The sequence below is a fragment of the Neophocaena asiaeorientalis genome, unplaced genomic scaffold, assembly GCF_003031525.2.
Source record: "Neophocaena asiaeorientalis asiaeorientalis breed wild unplaced genomic scaffold, Neophocaena_asiaeorientalis_V1.1 scaffold49, whole genome shotgun sequence".
Classification (NCBI taxonomy): Eukaryota; Metazoa; Chordata; class Mammalia; order Artiodactyla; family Phocoenidae; genus Neophocaena; species Neophocaena asiaeorientalis.
The window spans coordinates 1,378,748-1,384,521 of record NW_020172456.1 but is presented as its reverse complement, the minus strand read 5'-3'; the positions used below and the strand labels follow the sequence as shown (position 1 = coordinate 1,384,521).

Here is a 5,774-nt window from a genome sequence, read left to right as displayed (position 1 = left end):
TATATATATAAAAGTGGCAACATATAATGACAAATGAGTGTTCTAGTGGCCGGAGTGTTGGGGGCTAGGGGCTAGAGGAAGGAAAAGAGGAAGTTGTAGCAGAGGGAAATGAGACAGGAAAATGCGCTGAGGACACATGTTTTGATGTGTTATCTTCAATGACCATGAGAAGCAGCAATGATTATCCCATATCACAGACAGGAAATCTAAGTTATGTTACTTATTTATATTTTTTCACATTTTATGTTTTTCAGCCCATTTAACATTTGTGATTTTACCCCCTGTGAGGGAAGCAGAGCAAGTGCCATTCTGCCCATTTAGGCCAAAGCAGTACCATGACTGGAACCCAGGTTCTCTGGTCACCTTGCCTAGTGCTTTGCAAAACTGTGTGCTACCTAGGAGTGGATCTAGGCCTGAAACTTATATAATTCTGGGGGGCCCTCCTTAAGAAAAAGAATTTAAAAATATTTTTGCAAGTATTACAAAAACATATCACCATGTTAATACATTGTTGGGGTCTCTCCTAAGATCTTAAGAAGGAGCCATGCAAGTACAGAACCCTGACTGTCAAGCCTCATTAGCTCCATGGTCTCTATGCCCTTCCACCCATGTCCCACTGCCTTTCCCAGCCCCATCTCCAGTCCTGGGGACTTCACTACCTCTAAGGAAGCCTGTAATGTTTTGAATGAATTCTGTGAGTAATTTTCTGATATCAAGTTGAAATCTGCTTCTAGAAGATTATTATCACACCTAGAAGATTATCATATTAAAAGAGGCAGGTACCTGATTCAGTGGAAAGAGAACCAGCCCTGATTCTACTACCAGTGTGGTGTATAAACTGGCTAGACACTTAAAAAAAAAAAAAGAAAAGGTAAGGTTGACTTATATTTGGTCAAAATTTGTTAAAGTTTTATGACTTGGTTGAAAAAATATTATTGAGCAACCACAAAATGGTTTTATATTTAGTTCACCATTATGCATAGAACAGCCAAAAAATGGTTTTATATTCAGATAACCATTATATGTTGGCTATGCCTCATTTAATAATAATTCCTTTCTGTCTGCTTTCTGCTGCTTCCTAGCCACTAGCATATTTGATAACATATTACTATGTGATGTCAAATTCTTTAAATAATAATGAGTGATAGTTGGAGTAACAAACCAGTGATGTCTTGCTGTCACAGGCCTGCAAAAAAAAAAAATCCGTTGAAACCGTCTTTGGCTGAATGAAACTATAAGGGCAGTATAGAAGTTATCATCCACATTTTACAGAATTCTTATTTGAGTTATGTACTTACAGATTCATATTCCAGGCTCTTCCTTAGTTGAACTGTAATTTCTACATCTAGAAGTAAAAACACTCATCAAAAAAATATGACTAAAATATAATATCCGAGCTTTGTGGTAATACATGGCATTGATTTTATTGAGTTGTTTGTGATTTGGAATAGCTCTGTCTCTCTGAATTAGGAGACAACTGAAGAAATTTAGCCAACATTCACAGATAGGTATAGCATAATTAAAGTCAAGGCGTTTTTCAAAATTTAACCTCAATGTGTTCCTCTGCAAATTCTTATTTTTAGTAATTTTAATTTCTGCAGTCACCCCTTTTCAGTATCTTCTGGTCTCATTCTTTCTTTATCTTGCTCATACACTTTGGCCCCCTTGGCATCTGCTCCTTCTTCTTGCTTATGGAAAGAATGTTGACCTTGAATATGCATAATATTTCATTATGTGAACTATAGTAAAGTTGATGTGACAATTGGAATAGGCAGGAGGCAACATAATGAGCCAGGTGTCTTCCAGCTCTAAAATCCCATGAACTTACATTCTTCTGAATATTAGCTCCTAAATTAAAATCTCCCACTCTATAGCTGAATCCTATCACTATCCTGTCTATCTCCTTTCTCCAATCTAAAGGAAGAATTTTTTTATTATTTCATATCTTGGTTTTTTTGGATTACTTGAGTTATTTTTTTAAAAATAGTAATGAAGATATTAAGTCCAAATTTTCCAGAAGTGTATGAGCGTGTTATATGTGTGTGTGTGTTTGGGTGTAAGAGACTGAGAGTTTTGCTTTTACTCAACCAACCTTTTAGAGGTCTTCAGAGTTTCCAGGTAAGTTTATTTCTTTAAGACACGACTGCTTTTTTTTTCATACAACCATTTCACATCTTCCAAGAAATGACTACAAGAACATCTGCTTCAGTGTTCATACACATCTTATCTGATCATCGTTTCCATTCTTTTCCAACCCCCATTCCAAATCACATCCAAAATGGCAAAATGTGACTTTAGACGCCAGTTGTGTCCTCTCTATGAATGTTTTCTGTATTTGAAATGGCTGGGGAATTATCTTGCCTCTACCAATAGTAATTTAGAATGAGAGGGATTGGATAAGGGTCAATTCCTCCATCTCATGAGATTTCAAAAGCTCTGCTTTCTTTTATACCTGATCGGGTCTACCAGTTGCAAAGCTGTATGATGTAGTGGAGAAGTGCATGCGGTTAATTATGACAATTACAATCAGTTCTTTACAATCTTTGCTTCTCTTATGGGGTTTAAAGACTATAATGTATGTCGAAAGGACAAAATAATGTTTCTGTGTTTTCTGCTTACAGCTGCTTTTATGACTGGGTTTTGCTCATAAACAGGTGGTTATAAGATGCAATCCTTCCATTAGTCCATTTATCTTGCCTGTCTTGTACCCTGGGTTCCCTGGTATGTCATTAAACACAAGTGTTGAGATTCCCAACAACTCTGAGGGAACCTCAGGGCCTGGACAGAATCCCTTGAACATGTTACAATGAAAATGAAACCACTTATGGTCAGTGGAAGTAGATAAAATGCATTTAGTTAATTTTCAGAAACTCCCTCGCTACTCTCAGACCTCTGCGGTCTGCCTTCCTGCCCGCCCCCCTTTACCATCTCTCCACTGTTTTTTTATCCCTGCTTAATACCCACTCTTTCAACTTTGCCCCAGTGAAATTCTGTGCCCAGTTTCTTCTCACCTTTTTGGTCTCAAGTTCATAGCATGTTGTGAAGAGTATAGCACGTGGAAATGAATTTCTGTGCTGTTGGCACAGTTACTTTTTCTCTGATGTTGTAAGTCGAACCCTTACAGTGTGCACGTTGCCACCTCATCCTTGCCGAGGGCAGCTAGGAAAGAGGTAAGACAAACTTTTTCTCTCAGCACACCTTCCTTCTCTGCGACGCTCACCTCTGCCTGAGAGGTAGGTATGAAGAGGTAGAGGTTCATGGCGAATGAAACTCTCTGAGCCTTTTCCCCCTTGAGTGTACCTTGCTTAAATAGCATGTTTCCAGTTAATGACCATCTGGTAAAGCTGACAGCCTCAAGTCCTCCTAATTCTTAACTGTCTGAAAAAAATGTGCCCAACCTGCCATGGCTTATGACTGAATTATATAAACCATGAAGCACAATAAAGTCACTAACTTTCAACATGTCAAATTTGACTTGAATTGCATCCTGCCCAGAATTTGATGGCCTTTCCCCAACACTTAAGAGAGCAGGCCTGTGTACTGTTCAAAAAGCACTTTGTCACTTCTCAGAGAACCAGTAGCTTTGCGTGGCTGTCTGGACGTGCACGTCAGCAGGTCTGGGAGAAGAGGAATGTCTAGTGAAGTAAAGAGCATGGAGAAGCAGGTGTGAGGTCCACTAGGGAGAGGCAAAGCATCTCTTCCCAGGAAAAGGGACGAGAAGAAATACTCTACATTTGGGTACTGCACGTTTATCCTGAAAATAACGATTCACTTTGCAGTGGGGAAACTTTGGATGAAAGTGTGTGCTTTACAATTCTGATTACCCTTCCCCCTTTGTTCCCCACTATCAAAAATAATCATATTCTATAAATGTCAGTGGAATGTGGTTAGAGTGAAGCTACATTTTTGGAGAACCAGGTGTCAGCTCTGTCAGATTTCTATGAATAGGTACATTTATATACACTTTTTCAAAGAAAGAAAGGCCACTCACCACCCTGCTTGTAAAACTGTCAAGGATTTAGGAAAGAACTATGGTAGGCTGTCTTCACGTGGGAAAGGAAATCTGGTTCTCAAGATATTTGGGGCATTGCAGTGAATAAGGGATATTAATAGAGTTCCACCCCCAGCCTCTCTGGTTAAGAACTGATCTGCCTAGAATTTAAGAAGGAGAGGCATCTAAAGGCTTGTCCAGTGCTCAGCCCTACTGCCATATGAAGGTGTCATACTGAATGTGGAGGGGAAAGTGTGGGCTTTGGGATGTATTACTGGTGTACTATCCCCCCTATTCCCATCCCTTCTTGTCCCTGGATTCCCATCTGTTTAGTGAACATACTTAAGACGGGATGGTGTTTGAGGATCCTCTCCTTTCTAGAGACTAGGATAATGTTGGGTTCTTTGTATTATGGCATGGGTGGTTGGATGAAGCAGTGTCACCAAAGCTTTTTTGCAAAGTAGATTTTCAGATTTCTGAAGGCTCTGGGTCAGGGGCTGGATAGCCTTGAAAAGAAAGGAAAGCGCGCCCTCTGGTGGTCAGCCTGCGGAAATGCATCAGCTAACCCCCTGAGATAAGTTTCAGGCCCTGCTATCAAGTAGAGAAGATGTCAACATTAGTTGGGTGAGTTTCAGAATAATTTATTTATCCCAGACTAGAAGTGAGGTTATTGATGAATCTGTCACCCCAAAGCATTTTCAAAGGAAATAAGGCAGAAGCATCCTTAAGGTATTCGGAGTCGTATTCTGAAATTGTTCAGCCTGTTTGTTAAACTACTGCTATGGGGCCAGTGGGGCACTAATAAAAACTCAAGCTATCAGTTACCTTGTAGGTGAGATTACAGTCAAACTGAGAACCCAGATATTAAGAATAATTATTTAGCAAGAGTGAGTAAGCCGTTTGTTTCTGTTGGCAGAAGAATTGTTGAATTGAGTAGCTGGGAGGAGTCCCTGCAGGTGATGAAGTTAAGCCAGGCCCTGAAGGGTGGGTAAGATTAGAATAAATGAGGGAAATGGAGGTGAACATTCTCATTATAGGGGCCGAGGGAGCTGGAATGGGTTTGTTTTTGAAGTCAGTAGCAAGCAAGAGTGGAGAGTTAGCAGTAAATAATGAGACACAGAGAGCACTTGCAAATAAAAAATGAATTAGGTAAATATTTAAAGTGGTTTAATAAATTGAATCAAGGGGGCATTTTCAGTACTCATTATGAAGATAGAGACAGTATAGCCTCGGGACTTAAGGGGTGGGTCTAGGTTCATATCCTAGGTCTGACACTTATGTGAGTCCTTAGGCAAGAGACTTAGCCTGCCTGTCCCCATTTCCCTCCATCTGTTAAACTGGGATGGAAATAGAATATATATTTTAGACTCAGAGATACACAAACACTGTTTAGCTATAAGATGTAAAAGTTGAGTACAAGGCAAGCCTGCGTTGTCCCAGAGCTGCCTCTCCTTCTGGTGGTGGGTTTCCAGCTGCTGGGTGGGCACAGGCAGAAGCTGAAGAACCCCTTGACAGAGGCATCATGGAGATTTATGGATCAGATGGGTAACTGGACCAGGTGGCACCCAGGGGCCCTCCAACCTAGAGACTTGGTGATTCTAGAAAGTCCACGATGACCCACAGAAACCTTACCGAGATGAACAGATAGTAACGACCATGTTTAAATTTGGTTCAAGATGTTCTGTTCTATGTAAAAAATACCATCACTTTAACTGATGCAGCCTATAATTGAAACAGTTACCTCAAGCTGTTCCTCTCCAGCTCGTCAAGGGAAGGATTTGAA

The 5,774-nt window shown here is 40.2% G+C and overlaps 1 protein-coding gene across 2 annotated transcripts in view; it reads left to right on the top strand.

The window, feature by feature from the left end:
• The window catches only part of NRXN3 (neurexin 3), a 1,577,176-nt gene that overhangs the window by 603,216 nt on the left and 968,186 nt on the right, over positions 1 to 5,774 (top strand). The gene's annotated exons all lie outside the window — the stretch shown is intronic.